Source organism: Bos indicus, chromosome 13, assembly GCF_029378745.1.
Source record: "Bos indicus isolate NIAB-ARS_2022 breed Sahiwal x Tharparkar chromosome 13, NIAB-ARS_B.indTharparkar_mat_pri_1.0, whole genome shotgun sequence".
NCBI classification, from domain to species: domain Eukaryota; kingdom Metazoa; phylum Chordata; class Mammalia; order Artiodactyla; family Bovidae; genus Bos; species Bos indicus.
Genome location: NC_091772.1, coordinates 18,932,759 through 18,949,464, shown reverse-complemented (window position 1 = coordinate 18,949,464; position 16,706 = coordinate 18,932,759). Strand labels below are relative to the sequence as shown.

Genomic DNA, 16,706 nt, shown 5'->3' with positions numbered 1-16,706 from the left:
TAAATGTTATACTTTGCCACAATTTAAGAAATAAAGAAATATACATTAAGGATGGCTCAATAAAAAAGGAGGTACTGACAGTGCTGACACTCTGGGACCACATACAAGTCTTGGTCAATCTTCAGACTTCTTTTAGAGAAAAATAAGCAGTGTCTTGTTACAACCATAGTTACTTGGGTCTGTGCTATAACCAGAACAATTTCTCCCAGAAAAAATCATGGAGGTGAGGAGCAAAGAAAATTTCCTTTCAGGGATTTGGCTTCCCCAACAGAGGATCTTTGTAAAAGATCCCATCTTCATGTCAGTACCTCAGCTGGTTGGGTCCTACAGTTCCCAGCAACCAACTTTCTCCAGACATCTCCCCCCACAGTCAGTCCACAGTGGCCAAGGAACAGCAGGATGGAGACAACAGCCTTCCAAAAGAGAATGAGCAGAACTAACTGAGAACCAAAACCCACCAATCAGAGCCTCTTCGATTCAGGCCAACACCACCATTCCAGCTGACAAAGACTTCTCAGCAGATAAACAAGAAGAAAACAACATTCCCTGAGTCAGAATGATTTCATTTCCCTTCATTGTTCCTGAGGCTATGTGGGCATTTCTCCAGTTGGGGTGCAAAAACGCCTTCACACACTTCTTTTTATTTGGCTGTTAATAGAATTTCTCTCTAATCAGATGGCTACCTCTCAGCTGTGTGTATTTAGGACAGTGGAGGATACTTCTAGAAGAAAATATCCTTTTCCATTACAGACCCAGAATACTAGGAAATAATATGAAAATTCTATAACTCCTACCTCACAAGAATAATAATGTTCAAAGGAGTTTTGCCAGACTAAATAGACAAGTAGGGGTCGACTCTAAGACAAAAAGCATAAAACTTTGACAGTGAAGATAATAAGACCCATATGGATAAAATTATATTTAAATACGGGACCTTTCAGAAAAAAAGAGTTCCATAGGAAAAATGTTATATATTTTTCTATCTGTTCATTAAAGTTGAGAAGACAGATCTAAAAGCTTTGAAAAAACCTTTTCAAGCATCACAATGGTTTCTAACTATGACCAAACAGTAGCTAACTGGTTACATTTCCTGCTCCTTAAAAATTAGTTTATCTTATTACTGAAATTATAAAAGAAGGCAAAATTGTGTCACAGCAGGAAATACACACATAATTCTACACTTTCCTGGGAAATATATTTCCAGAAAGAAATCTAGTTGCAGCATTTTTGAATGCAACAATGGCTATCAAGTCCAGAATACACAGATTGATTTGTGATATTAAAAAATGCATGTAAAAAATAACATAAAGGTTCTTAACAAAGGATGCATAGGCAGAAAACAGCCAGGAACCCTTCAGGAAAGGTCTACAAACTAAATAAAATCACAGGCACTATTCTATATACCAATTCAATGGTCTATATAAACCATTAATAGCTTGAACATACCCAAAACTTCATACGCTCTTGAATGGAACATGAAACATGAGCTGTGTGGCCTTGAAAAGCAAAGATATCTGCAAATCACAGTTTATTAAATTTTCTTTGAAGCCACGGGAAAGGCAGAACTCATAAATATTAGGGAAATCAGTCCTGGGAAAACACAGTCTGAAAATGAATGCATTGTAGAGTGAGGACTCCTGAGTATGTCGTAATGGTTAAATATCACAATATTTAAAAAAGAAAAAACCTTGCACACAAGGTAATTTTAGAGCTGGTGTCTTGATGAAGCAAGCGATTTTTTCCAACCCCAGGCCTTGTTTTGCAAGCGTGAGAGAAAGCTGGAGGCGGTCCTATTGTTACTTAGCATCTGAGTCCTCAGGGTCCACCCTCTCTGGTCCTGTGCAAGGCAGCCCCACTACTGCCAAGAGGAGGGGACAGGGCAGAGACGGAGATGATAAGTTCTCCCACCTCTGAAGGAAAAAGAGATCCCACAGTCAGCAAAATCATTGCATCACTCTATTCCTCCTTCCTCCAATTACATTTTGGTAATAACTTACTTTTAAAAAAAGTTAATTCCTCATGTCCTAATTTCTATGAAGAGTGAAAGTCACTCAGTCATGTCTGACTCTTTGCAACTCCATGGGCTATATAGTCCATGGAATTCTCCAGGCCAGAATACTGGGGTGGGTAGCCTTTCCCTTCTCCAGGGGATCTTTCCAACCCAGGAATGGAAACTTTTGTAAAAGTCTGCAGTTGGGATTAACACACCACTTAAAACATCAATTCTATTGCTCAAAAACACAGACATCTGGCACAGGTTTCTGTACTTGTGTAGAGTGGGGCCAGGGGGGAGAAGAACTTTGCTTCTTGAAATGGGAGTTAATACATGATATCCTTGGAACAAGCTTTAGTGTCAGGAGATTGTGCTGGCGTCACACAGAGACACTGAACGACGAAACAATGGCAACCACTCAACACGCGTCCAGGGACATCTGTCGCCAGCAGCTCCCATGCAGCCAAGGCCACGAGCACCTGTAGCCCCTCAGGGGAAGCACTTCTGCAAGTCCTTCTAGTGAATAAGAAACACACTCCTAGCCTGCTGTACGTTTTTGATTCCACATGTAAGCGACATCACACAGTATTTGTCTTTCTGTGATTTATTTCACTTGGCACAATAATGCCCTCCAAATCCATCCACACTGTTGCAAATGGCAAACTTTCACTTTTTTAAAGAAGCAGACTCACAGGTAAAGAGAACTAGTGGTTAATAGCGGGGAGAGGGAAGGATGGGAGAAGCAATTTAGGGTTTAGGGGTGGGGGATGAAGAGGTACAGATTATTGGGTCTAAGACAGGCTACAAGGATCTATTATACAACACAGGGAATATAGCCAATGGTTTGTAATAACTATAAATGGAGCAGAATGTTTAAAAATTGTGAATCACTATATTGACATCCTGTAACTTATAGAATACTACACAGCACATATACTGTAATTAAAAAAAAAAAAAAAATTTTAAAAGAGAAACGCAGCCCTGCCCTGGCTTTGACGACCATACTTCTGCTCTCCTCGTCCCTATGCACTGGCCTCTCCTAGGTCCCCAGCATCTCCTTCTGCCAACTGAGTCCCCATGCTGAGCCCTCGGGCATCTGAAGGGTCCTCGGAGCTCGGCCTCTGCCCTTCTGACCGGCACATACTTCCTGGGCAGCCACTCGGTTGACTCTGCCCCAAACTCTGAGTCACCCTTTCCATCCTCAGCTCCCAAACCTCCACATCACCAGGCCTCCCCATGTGCCCCGGCGTCTCTACTTTTACCTGCAGACAAGTAAACACCAGTTTCAACACGTCATGTCTCCCCAAATTGATCCTCTGGAGTTCTCCTGTCAGCACCTGACTATCCACCCAGCTGACTGGGCCGAAGCACAGAATTGTTGCTGACTGTTCTTCCTCTCTTATTTTTTATATCTAACCAAGGATTCAAGTCCCCTAGATTCTGCCTGAGAAATACATATTGCATCTCTGTCCCCTCCACCACCATCATCTCTGGTGATGATTTTTTGCAACAGCAGCTTAGCAGAGTTTTTAAAGTTAAAAATTACAATTTTCTGAACATTTTTTTCAAGCCATTCTCCTTTTTCTTAAAGAGACACATGTAAAATTTGATCTATAGAAAATTAGGGGAAAAAAACAATTTAAATATTAACCAACTGAAATCCAGTTTAGCCATATTAAAAGACGAAAGTATAAAAGTAAATAAGGTAAAAATTAATTTTACAAAAAGAAAAGAAAGGACATGTGATCCTCTGTGCTGACTCTGCAGTAAAAATGAGGTACTGAGCAAGGTTTCCCTGTTTAGGTATCAAGTATTTCCTGAGCATTTTCCATGTGCCAGAAACTGTGACAGGCAATGGGAATCGGGGGAGAAAGGGCAATGATCAGGTCCTTAAGCAAAGTTAAATGACAAAAACAAACCAGTAGAATAAAGAGCAAAAGATATGAATTAGTAGTTCACAAAAAAGGAGTAACACATGAAAGTGTCCAATCGCACTCAACAGAGAAATGTGTATTAAATATTTTCCACTTGTGAGATGGTCAAGCCATTCTTCTGAACAGCTTCACAGTGTCCTCAGGATAATGTCCTAACTGTATCACAAGTCCTTTACGACAGGCCACCCTGCCTCCCAAATGCCTCCAGGCTCCTCCTTCTACACCTTTGCAGACCTAGAGGACTTCTACCATCTAAACAGCATCTTTCAAATTGTGTGTTGTAATCCATTAAAGACATAAAATTGATTTGGTGGGACTCACCTACCATTTTTTTTAACAAATTACAGAGTAATAATAATGGCTACAACAGCTAGCATTTACCAAGTGCATTCTTTGTGCCAGGAGGGTTCTAAAGTGCTTAGTACACATTAACTCACTTGAGCTTCCAGGCACCTCTGTGATGCAGGCACTGTTATGATCCATACTTTACAGCTGAGAAAAGTAAAGTGTGTTCATGAACTTGCCCCAAACACAGGCTGCTGAGGATACAGCTAGAATTTGGACCTGAGCCATCGATCTTCAAAGTCCAGGCCCTTGACCTCTATACCCCGCTGCCTCTCAACATCAGAGCCCATCATGAGGAGGAAGGGCAAGGATCACACTGCTAAAATGTTTACTGGAGTTACTGGTGCATATATGGCTCCCACCGTGGCTCAGATGGTAAAGAATCTGCCTGCAATGCAGACTTGGGTTGATCCCTGGATCAGAAACATCCCCTGGAGGAGGAAATGGCAACCCACTTCAGAATTCTTGCCTAGAGAATCCCTTGGACCAAGGAGCCTGGTGGGCTACAGTCCATGGGGTCACAAAGAGTCAGACACAACTGAAGCGACCGAGCATGCACGCACGTGTTACAGGTGGAATGTGTTTCTTGCCAAAGATCACATCAAAAGAGTTTGAATCCCTTTGATGCAAAAGGCTCCTCTCCCCCAGAAGCCCAATCAGATACAGAACGCACAACCTCTCTAGGTCCTCGGTTTTGAGGTCATCTTCTGGAGGAAGGCCGACTCTGCCTGCAGGGCTGGCCCACTTGCTCTGATCCCCCACCTCCACAATCCCTCTCCCACTGGCTCCCTGCCTCCTGCTCTTCTTACTCCCACCGCTTCATCCCCCACACCTGATGTGGAGCCTCCCCTGGAGTAAGCCTCCAGTATTTGTGGAATGTGCAGAGTAAAGCTTTTATCCCTCAGTTACTGAAAATCATACACACTCCGTAAACAGACTTGAAAAACATTCACCCCCTCATGCTCAGAAACAAACTTTCCAGGTGAGCGGTGAAAATTCTCAGAATTCGTTTCACTGCCCAGGTGACGTTTGTGGGCGGTGCATGGCCGCACATGCCTACCGCACATGCGTCTGAATCATGTGATGTGACAGCTGACAGAGGGATGCAGAGACGGGACTAGATACGGCAGGAGAAGGAGGCAGTTCCCTTCAGAAGTAATCAGGAGAAGAGTATTTTTTAAAAATGTCTGTATGTGTATAACTGAGTCATTTTACTGTATGGCAGTTTGGCACAACACTGTAAAACAACTATACTTCAATTAAAATTTTTTTTAATTTTTAAAAAAAGAAACCAAAAGAAAAAAAAAGCAATCAGGAGCAGAGGCCCCTGGCCACCCCACACCAGGTAACTGCCTTTCCTGCCCAAAGCACCATCTGGGGAGCACACTACCCTTCACGGAACTGTTTTGGCTTCAGATCTGCAGCCCTCAGCCGCCAGTTTGCAAAGGAGCCCTGAAAGTTAATCTTTAATAGAACTACTCGTCAATATGATGGCCCATCAGGAGGTTTCCTGCTCATTTATACTTACCTGAACATGGAGAAACCAAATTTATTTGAGGGGAATCACCTTTCCCCTGTGTGCTGAGGACAACTCAGGTGTGCAATAGAGAGTGCCCAACACAGATGGTTGTCAGTGCTCTGACTCTGCCAGGCGGCTGCAGCTAGGCTCCTAGACACACTCCAAAGGAAAGCCGCCCGCCTGTGACACTGCCTGTCGACAGTGGCTTTACTTTCTTAAAACTGTTTCAGGATCAACCTATCCTGAGATAAAGTAAGTAGATGCTCTCATTTTCTCTGTTAAAAATGTTTTTATCTTCTAAAAGAAGACAAAATTCAAAAGGAAAGAAAAAAAAACCTGAAACTCTCCGAATTCAAAAGTACAGGTGAGATGGTTCCCTAAGGACTAGGAAATTAGGAATTAGGTCAATGAGTTCCCCGCAAGCAGCAGTGGGAATCTGCCAAGGCCAGGGGTGAGGCTCCCAGGGAGCTGGATGTGGGACCAGCCTCCCAGAGTGGGGACCCAGGGCTGGGCACTTCCAAGCTCCAGGCAGGTGCTGATATGGGCAGCAGGGATAAGAGAGGGGGAAGGATTAGGAGAGGAAGAAGAGGCTGAGAGCTTATTCTCAGGAAAGGAAGAACTGCCTTGAAATTATTTTAATAAAAATAATAAATAAAACAGCAGTGATGGAGCCAGCAGGAAGGTGTGTAGAAAGAGAAGGCGAATGAGGTGTGAGAACAGAAGTCAGAGCCTTCCCAGGACTCTGGGGCCATCCTGAGACGGGGGAGCAGGAGGAAAGATGGCCTTCTTATCATCATCACCGCCATTCAGGTCACCAACAGAGCACTGAGAGTTCCCTGTGCTGTAGAGTGGGTTCCCGTTAGTCATCTATTTAATACATAGTATCAATAGTGTATATGTGAAACGAACACAACACTGATAATCTATATGTGAAGCTAGTACAAACATTGTAAAGCAACTATGCTCCAATCAAAATTAATTAAAAAAAATAAAATCATCATCACTAGCATTCCAGACATGGAATAGACAAGTTTGAGGGTCCATTGTGAACAAGTGGATGTGGATGTTAATTTTTAATTAACAGTTAAATTCTTGAGTCCTTAAGAATTAATTTGGAGAGAGTCGTAATGACCAGCCCATCACCCTCAAGATCAGAAACATGGGCCAAAAAGTGGTCGAGGATGGACAGCCCTCTAAATTAACTGGAAGAGCAGAAATGGAGAGAGCTTAGTACAGAAAGTGGGGATGTTTTCTAGTTTGTATCAGTTCAGTTCAAGGTCCCTGTTCCTTTGTGTGGACAGAGAATGTAAAGTTCTTCTTTGAGTTTCTTTTTTTAGGGACCGGAATTGTTATATAAAGCAATAGATCATGAGAAAGAGAGATGATGTTTTCCATACAGGTGGAAGGTAAGCACATTACAGATGCTGTGGCAGGAGAGATGAAGGAGGTGAGCATCATTCCCCATCCTGGTCAAGCCACACCTCAATGGTCAGGACCATGCCAGACCTGGGGCTGGGAGGGAAAAGGGGAAAGCTCCAGAGTGCCACGTAGGTGTGGGGCTGTCTGTAAGCTAACCTAGTGGGAGTGGGCCCCAGAAGGGAAAAAGCTAGCCACCAGGTCATTCTCTCTGGGTAAAACCCAGAGAGCTGGTTGGACAGCTTGTGAAAAGTAAAGCCAAGGTTCTGACGTCTTGTAAGAACAAGATCTTACACCATCTCCTGGAGCCTGACATTTGAGGCTTAGGAAGACAGTCAAAGGCAATCTTAACACTTACTCCTTGTTTGAATCTATGACCCCCTCAACCAGACAATCCCCAGCCTGAAACTTCGGGTCTGCCCAACGAGAGGAACCTAACTTGGAAATCCTATCATCTTTTGTTTTTTTGCAAGTTTGATGTAATAGAAAATTCTTAAATCATTTATGGCTACTCAGAGCAGAGAAAATGGGCACTTCCAGAGCAAACGAAAGAACTTGATGTAGCTCCTTGAGCATGAAAAGGCTTGCTCCCTAGGGACCATCTCCTGAGTCACAGGCCGACTCGGGAAGTAACTTCAGCTCCCAAAGGCAGGAACAAGCACAGCCCTGCCCTGGCGCAGCCACTGCTCATCACCTGCAAAACCACTCCAGGCAGAAATTCCTCACGGGCCCTGTCACCACTTATTCTAGCAATTTCATGGACTTATTTATCTGTTCACACAGCAAACACATTATCTTAGTCTGGGTTTTGCCAGTAGCAGATCCTGAGTCAGGGTTCGGGGCTGTGGTCTACTGGAAGCTGAAGAATTTGGGTCAGGAAGTGGCGATGGGACAGAAGGAAGGAAAGGCAGCTGGGCAGGATGGTTCCCAAGCCTGGAAGCAGGGTGGCTGATGCCCAGACAAACTCTGGGAGCTAGAGGAAGGAAGGCCTCTCTACCCCGGGCTCCCCGGGGCAGATGAGCGCCGATTCTGATGTCAGTAGGTCAGGGTGGGGCCTAGGGTGCTGCGTTTCTGCTAGGTTCCCAGGTCCTGCCGTGCATATTCATGGCTAAGGGCACAGACTTAACACCTCAGCGTTCTAACCCTAAGGCTATTCTTGGGTCACTGGGCTTTCTTGGGTCACTGGTTGAGGCTGCCCTGAGCAGGCATTGTTGCGGGTGCTGCCGGCAGTTCTGCACAGCAGAGCTGGGGCATCCGGGCAAGCCAGCATCTGGTACCTTCAGCTTTTACTCTTAGAGACTTGGAAGGCTGCTGGGGTTTGAGAGGGGGTACATGCCATGACTGCTAGCTGCAAGGTTCAGACTGCGGCAGAGCAGCAAGGGCAGGAGTAGGGAGTGTAGCTGGCAGACTATTGCCCAGATCTGAGGGACAAGGATGCTGCAAAGTACGAGGATTACAGAGACGTGCTGAAAACAGATCAAATAGACCTTTGCTTTCATACATTATAGATTAAATGTGGAGTGTGAGGGAAAAGGAATCGGAGTACTCCAAGCTTTCAGACCTAAGCAACTGAAAGAACCGAGCTGCCATTACACAAGAAAGGAAGATGGGCAGAACAGTCCGGAGAAACACCTGAGCCGCATGGGGAACACACATTAGGTTTCAGATGCCTGCTCGGCATCCAAGCAATTGCATGAAGAGGTAGCACCTGCCCATCCAGAGGTCAAAAGAAGCTGCCCAAGCGAGGGATGTGAAGCTGGGAATCGTCTGCCTGCAGTCTGTCTTTAAGTTCTAAGGCTCTGTTTCCTAAGAATGCAAACATTCTGTGTTACAGAAAAGAGACAGACAGAGACCGAGGCCTGACCTTTGGGCACCACAATATGTGGAGGATGGGGCAGGACCAGAACTGGCAAAGGAGAAGACGATGGGGTAAGCAGGGAGGAAGGAGGCCCCAGGAGCGTGATCTCAGAGAAGAGCAAGAACTGACGTGCCGAATGCTCCCGCAGACCGAGGAGAGCGTGCAAATACGGCAGGAGGGTACAGCAGGGGAGGCCACTGGTGGCCAGATGAGAACAGGCCTTATGGAGCCACGGGGTGCAAGGGCTTCATTAAAGGGGGTTTAAGAGAAAACAGGAAAATGGAGGCAGCAGACAGAAACTGATCCCACGGTTTGCTGTAATGGGTAAAAGAGAAAATGAGGCAGTAGCTGGAAAGGGAGGTGGGGTAAGACAGATTTTCTCTAAGGTGGAGGAGAATACAGAGTGGATGCTCCAGGAGGGAAGGGCCAGAATCAGGGTGAAGGAGAGAGAAGCAAGCATTGCTGGAGCAACGTCCCAACATAAGCAAGCTTAAAGCGTGGGTCCTAGAAAAAAGTAAGTAGAAAGTTTACCAGGAGACCATAGGTTATCTCAGTATGATAGGAAACCTAATCAAATTTTACTCTTTTGATTCTAAATAGAGTATTATTAAACATAGGTCAGAAAAAAAAAAATTCCAACATTCAATTAGGTAAGAGGTCACTTCCCCAGTGACTCCTTTAAAAGACAGTTGTAAAGGATATCAAATGGTTTCTTTCATATAATACATTGTGGCTTGACAAAAATCCATTTAGGAATAACATATACTTGATCCAGTACATTTAATGTAAAAGATTCAGAGAGTCTCTCTGATGGTAACAAATAAAAACATTCAGAAAGAATATTTCCTGTCTTGGCGATGGTAAATGTCATTAGCCAAGTTCGTCTTCTGGTGCATTTTTCGATGGTGTGTGGTATTTATTTACCCCATGTTAGTAAGGAGTGAATAGTCACTGGCTTTCAATTTTCACATCAATCACAGCAAAAAGATTCTATTTTCTACACAGTCTGGTATTGAAATTGACTTAGCATCTCAGAACTGTCAAAAATTTCTTTTACGAAAGGTTTGCTTTACACAGACTATAAAGCAGGTGTCATCCTTGACACGTGCATTCTGTATTCAGGCCGCTGTTCTCTGGAAAAGCAGCATTAAAGAACGTCAGAAAAGGTCTTAGCGAGGCCCAGCCGTCACGCTCGGCACCCCTCGGCTCCCTCTGCAGTCAGTTTCCGAGCTGGAGATGTCAGAGGCTCTGTGCTTCAGCTTCTAACGAGGACGAGAAGGATGCTATCAGCTGCCCCAAAACTCATCTTTGCTAACAGGTCAGCCTGTCACTTACTTTCCTCTGTTAAAAACGGGAACCTCTGTTTCCATTCAAATTAGAAGAAGTCTATATTAAGTATGGGATTAAGGAATTCAGAACTTACTCCAAGGAAACCTCTCAACAGGTATACTTATATAAAGGACCTGTTCTCTGCCCAGATGACAAACAGAAAAATAATGCAAAATCGCTCTCTTCCAGCTCTTTCTTTCCCATGACAAAGTACTGCTCCTGTGTTTCATTAAGTGGGCCTAATTTTCTCCACATTTATTTTAACTGTGTCCCCTGAATCACCAGCAGGCTGCAAGGGATGTCATTCAATTTTACCAATGAGAAACCGCTAACTTTAATCCACAGGGCAACCGGGCCTGAGGCAAAATCCACAAGTCCAGGTGTTTCTGACAGGAGCAAATGGACATTGTTGCAGGTGCCTCCATCCTGCAGCAAAGAGGGCTTGCTCAGCTCGGGAGGGGGCGAGGGGATGAAGGGAGGGCTGCAAACTGCTACCAGGTCAGACAGAGGCAACTCCTTCTCACAGGCACCCACCCCAATGCCTTAAGCCCACTTAGGACACGGCTTTCCTCTTCATCATCCCACTTCTCTTTGAGTGGGATGCAGTTCTACACATCTTGGAAACAGAGCTAACTCAGCAGTCTTTCTGAAAACCCAAGGGGCCATGAAGCATGACGGGGCTGTGGAAGAAGGCTTTGCCCTAAAGCAGGGGTCCCCAACCTCCAGGATCTACTGCCTGCTGATCTGATATGGAGCTCATATAATAACAATAGAAATAAAGTGCACAACAAATGTAATGCGCTTGAATCATCCCGAACCATCCCCACCCCACCCCTACTCCGTGGAAAAACTGTCTTCCGTGAAACCGGTTCTTGGTGCAAAAAGGTTGGGGATTGCTGTTCTAAAGGAAGCAGAGTCTGAGACACACTTGCAAGAGCTCTCACCCCTGTGAAGACAACACCTGGGCTGGCAGCTCTGTCCAGAAAAGTTTTTATAAAGGAACATGCGCCCTCATCCTTGGGGTCTCTGCAAACCTCAGTGTCACTATTTGCCAATATCTCTCTACTTTTCCACACTGGAAGAATGTCCTGGTTCAGCCATCCCTGACCAAAGATATTTATTTGTTCAGAAGCTCCCCCACCCCAGTTTTGCTTTTTTTTTTTTTGGTCTAAACTGTATAATCCATCAAGGGATGAACCTTTGCCAAAAATTGCCTTTCAAACTGGCCTGTCTGTCCATCAATGGATGAGTGACTATCCCAACCTACACACCTCATCACCCACAGGCTGTTCCTCTGCCTGCCTGTGACCCCAGCCATCATGTCACTTAATGAAACCAAACCAGCATATCATCTCCTCCCAAAGCACCCATCCTCACAATCGTTGGGTACAGTTGGGTGAGCTCTGAGTACACCAGCAGTGAGGATGATGGTTTTCCACTATGAAAAGGGGCCAAGAAAAGAGGGGATTAAAAACACTTCTCTGCCAAGCAGTAAACCCCAAAGCTTGACATCAAGAACACAAAGTTCCAGGGGACTTCCCTGGCGGTCCAGTGGCTAAGACTCTGAGCTCCCAGTGCCAGGCACCCCGGTTCAAACTCTGATTGGGGAATTAGACCCCACATGTCTCAGCTAAGACCCGGCTCAGCCAAATAAATAAATAATAAATACAAAATAACAATAATAATAAAAAGTTCCAAAGCAATCAATACAAACATTATGAAACCATCAAAACTGCTGATGTCGTAAACAAAATTTGTCAACAGCCACTAAGAATTCATTAAAAGTAAATTTATTGTTTTTTTTAAAAAAAAAAACAAAACTGTGCAATATGTGCTTCTCAAGACATTTGGACTCTGGCTTGTTGCTCATCTCTTCTCAGGCTTCAGTTTGGCCAGGCTAAACGAGAAACACGGTACAGACACACGGTTAGTGAGCACAGGTAAGGGAGACAACCACGACGCGTGTTTGCTATTCTCTCATAAGCCTACGTGTGATCCAGACTACAACATCGCGTTTTAAGATCTGATCGTGTTCATTGTGTTCTTAAGACAATTATATACTGAAAAGGGAACGACAGCCATATATCTGATTTCAACCAAACAAGGTTTCAAACGAAATTATCCTTTACCTCGTACAGAACAGGATAAAACCATGCTGGAGGGACCCAGGGAATCATTGTCAATGTAATTGGAGGATTCAATTTTAATGGTGACAAAGCACCATGGCTTTTGCTTTCATGGTCCAGGGGGTGACGGGCCCTCAGCCGTCATGTGTCACAACAGCAAACGAAGCACCCTTATGAGGCGTGCGTGGGGTCACGTCCAGGAAGCTTCAATTTTAGATGGCAGACAATTCTATGACATTGAGAATGATTCTAATTTTTCAGGCAAAGTAGCATCAAATTACACTTATTCCAGGGTGAAAAGTGGGGAATACATCGATTTTAAGTGCTTACTATCTGAACATACTGTCCCAAATAAGGGAGTTTATTTTCTTTTTGATTATTTCATTCTGGAGATAGAAACTCACCAAAAAACACATTGCTTAATGATGCTGTTGCTTTCTTTGAAAAGTAGACACATTTAAAACATTAAACAACAGATCTCTCTCCTTCTAAAGGATAGACTTAGTTCCCTCTTTGGTGGCAATTTCAGACAATTGCAGAATTCTAGGAAACATTTTATGGTATTAAATTTGAATAGCCAAGCATTCGAGAACCAGAATATCCAAAGGAATCTGTGATATCAGAGGGCAGACCATTCCATGATATTCGAAAAAGAACGAAGGCTCTAAATCAGACCCTCCTTCTGCCCTGCACTTTCACAAAGAATGATCACATCAACAAAGTCATGTTTATCTGTTTCGTAGAGAAACTCGGGTTTCTCAGATCCAAAGCCATTTTAATTAAGGCTGTGGGAGTGCCTTTGGGGCAAGAGAAGATGTCATACAAGGACAAATTCATACAAACAAGGAACACTTTACATTTGTCACTTGATTCCTTATAGATTTAAATTTGTGATTTAAAACTTGCATTAAGGTAGCTTTTGCATTTCATATACTCCATAATTTATAAGCAGACATATAAATATGACTCCCAATATTCTTTCCTAGAGCTGTTTATCAATAATTAAACCATTTTTATGACTACTATTCAATACTCAAAGTAGAAAACCATGTCATCTGTATAGACCAACGAATAAAAATACCTATTCAGGGTGCCATGGATTCCTGCAGTACAGTTTTAAAATATATATATATTACCATGTGTAAAACGGAAGCTAGTGGAAAGCTGCTATGTCGCACAGGGACCTCAGCTCCGTGCTCTGTGATGACTGAGAGGGGTGGAATGGCAGGGAGGCTCGAGAGGGAGGGGATATACGTATACAGAGCTGATTCAGTTGTATAGCGGAAACACAACACTGAAAAGCAATCATACTCCAATTACAAAATTTTTTACAAATATGGTATATCTATTTGGCCCTCATCAAATGTAACCAAAACTCACAGACAACTTACAGGGGAAGGAAGAGAGTGTGTGTGTGTTTTGGGAGCAGGGGAGGGGGATGGTGGGGAGCAGAGCCTGCGAGCCTAATTTGAAGGAAAGTATATCATTCCCTCAAGAGACTAAAAAGAAGAAGTTCACATGCCTAAAAAGCCAGACGTGTAACATCTAATGCTCCTTACCCTTCCTCTTTGCTTTCTGTTAACTAAAAACAGAAACAAATCATAACATCCCCCACCACACACACCCCGCATCTCCTTACAAAGTGTTCTAAGAAATTAAATGCACATACACTTTTTGATTAAGGTATTTTAAAGCAACAGCACTAAAAGAATCTCATCCTGTTTTCCTCAACAGAACAAAAAAAAAAGGAAGAGATTCATTTTAAATCTTACTATCTTCCCCTTTGTTGTTACAAAAAAAAAGGAAACATAAAAGAATCAACCCAAAAGTCTATTTAGTCTCAAATAATTAGATTTAGCAGGTATGGAGGCAGTATAAAAAATGCTTTGAAAAATCTAACAGTGCTTTCAGAGTCTTCTCAAATACTAAGGGCATATCATAATGGTATGAAGGAGTGCCAATAGACAACCAAAGAAAAAGTTTATTTTACTCTAATAAAGGGTCCTCAACTCATTTTCAAGGAGGTGTATTCGGCAAGCTTCAATCATTTCCCTAAAGAAAACCAGTGGGAAGAGAGCCACGTTCTAGGGAACTCGACAAGTTACTGCAACATGTTCGGATATATCTGCATTGTCCATGTGGTGGTGTGTGGCTCTCCTGGGAGGAAAAAATAAATTGTTTTGTGGAATTCATACACTTCCTGGGGTAAAAGGACTCCCGACACAGCTAATTTGAAGCTGTCTGCATGTAGCATCAGCGCTCTGCCGATACAGTGGGCATAAATCACCTAAAAAGCAGAGATCATAGTATATAATAAAAGGATTAGGAAGTGATGAGTTTTGAGTAGTCGTTATCTTTGTCATAGAAGTTATCTAATTTTTAATAATGGCTGGGTTTAACAGTCAGTGGCAAAATTTCCAAAATTGAACAACTCTCACAAGTCAGCATGAGCTTACTCCAGCATATCTGTCCCAGAAAAGTGTGAATGTCCATGTGTTTCTCAGTAGCCATTCTTAAGCATTGGGAGGCTATAAACTTAGTTTTTAGGAAAAAACTTTCAGGCTGCACTTAAACAAAAAATGTGATTTTCAAGAACACTCAGGCCTCTGAAGTTACAAATCAGTCGTCATTGTCACAGAGCTGGCTTTCACTACAGGTTAGAGGCATAACCTATAGCATTTGATCTAGTGTACATGTTCGCAGTCGCTAAGTTGTGTCCAACTCTTGGCAACCCTGTGGACTGTAGCCCACCAGGCTCCTCTGTGCGTGGGATTTCCCAGGCAAAAATACTGGAGTGGGTTGCCATTTCCTCCTCCAGGGAGCTTCCTGACCCAGGAATTGAACCCGTCTCCTGCACTGGCAGATAGATTCTTTACCACTGAGCCATCAAGGAAGCCCACATGTTTTACAGAACTTTTAGCTCAGAAAACATTGCATAGGGTTGCATTTAGGGTCCCTTTGAAAGAAAATAAATTTGCCAAGTGCCCCCACACTCACCATTCCTCTAGCCCCAAAAAGAAAACTCTACCATAAAGCCTCTCTTATTCTGGAGTTGCAAGTTACAGAAAAAAATAATGTCTAATTAAAATAATGTATAAATTTCTAAAATAATTTACAAACAAACTAGAATTTTGCTTATTTCGTATTCCATGAGGTGACCAGAGCACTGAATCCATCAGATAATGGTTGGCTGATGAAGGACACCTACAAGCCTTCAGGAAGACTTCACTCAGGAGCGGGTTGTAGAAGCAGGATTGGTCTCCAGGCCAAATGTATACATTTTAGGGGAGGTTTCCTCTAATTTCATAGTTTTTGATTCAAAGAAGACAGGGGTGCAAATTCCCTCAATGTTAATTGATGGGCAACAGCCTAATTTCTGTGTGTTATTTAGATGCCTGATTATGAGCTGAGAAGCCTTCTGACTAACACCAAAATGGAAATAAAGTGGCAGTTAGAGCAATTCCATCCATCAGTGCCCCTGGACATGAAAATATAATGATGAAAGATGATCTGACTAAAAATGCATTCAGGAGGAGTGGTATATCAACAAGAAAAACTCCCGTATAAAAGGATGCTAATTCTAGTGTTCTGAAGCACTGAATATGGAAATGTGATCGTATTTAATTTAAAGCTGATACTGCTCATGGGCCAAGCTCTGTGTTATCTACGCCTATAGTTTACTTCCTCCATGCACTTGACTTAGCTCTGGCTGAGTCCATCCACAGGACACATCTGGTGTGTGTATAGCCTGCAGGTTGGGCTTGAGTCCTCAACTTCATGGTCTTGACTTATCTATAACTCCCTGAGTTATTGAGGTCAACCCCAGGACCATAAATCAGGAAATTCTATGAAAATAAAAACTCTTGTTCACATTTTACAATTAAAAAAAGCTAAAAGGAAGGGATTCATAATGCAGGATAACGACTTTTTGAAGAGTTAAGTGGTGATACCATCTGTTTTCAATTTTAAACCATCATCTTGATATGTTTAGGGTTTTAATTTATGGAACAATCAAGCAATCTTTATATTTAACATTAAATACCTGAATATTATAAATCACCTCCAATGAACATTTATGGGAGAGTTTCAGAGCAACTTCTGAACAACTTGTCACTTTTATTGTGTAGCCATGATTTGTAAAAAAAATGATATGCTAAGTAATCCTAGAGTATAATTTAGGGGCACA

General features: G+C 43.1%; 1 protein-coding gene across 17 annotated transcripts in view; it reads right to left on the bottom strand.

The window, feature by feature from the left end:
- PARD3 (par-3 family cell polarity regulator) overlaps positions 1–16,706 on the bottom strand; it is a 577,827-nt gene that overhangs the window by 164,046 nt on the left and 397,075 nt on the right. The window lies entirely within an intron of this gene.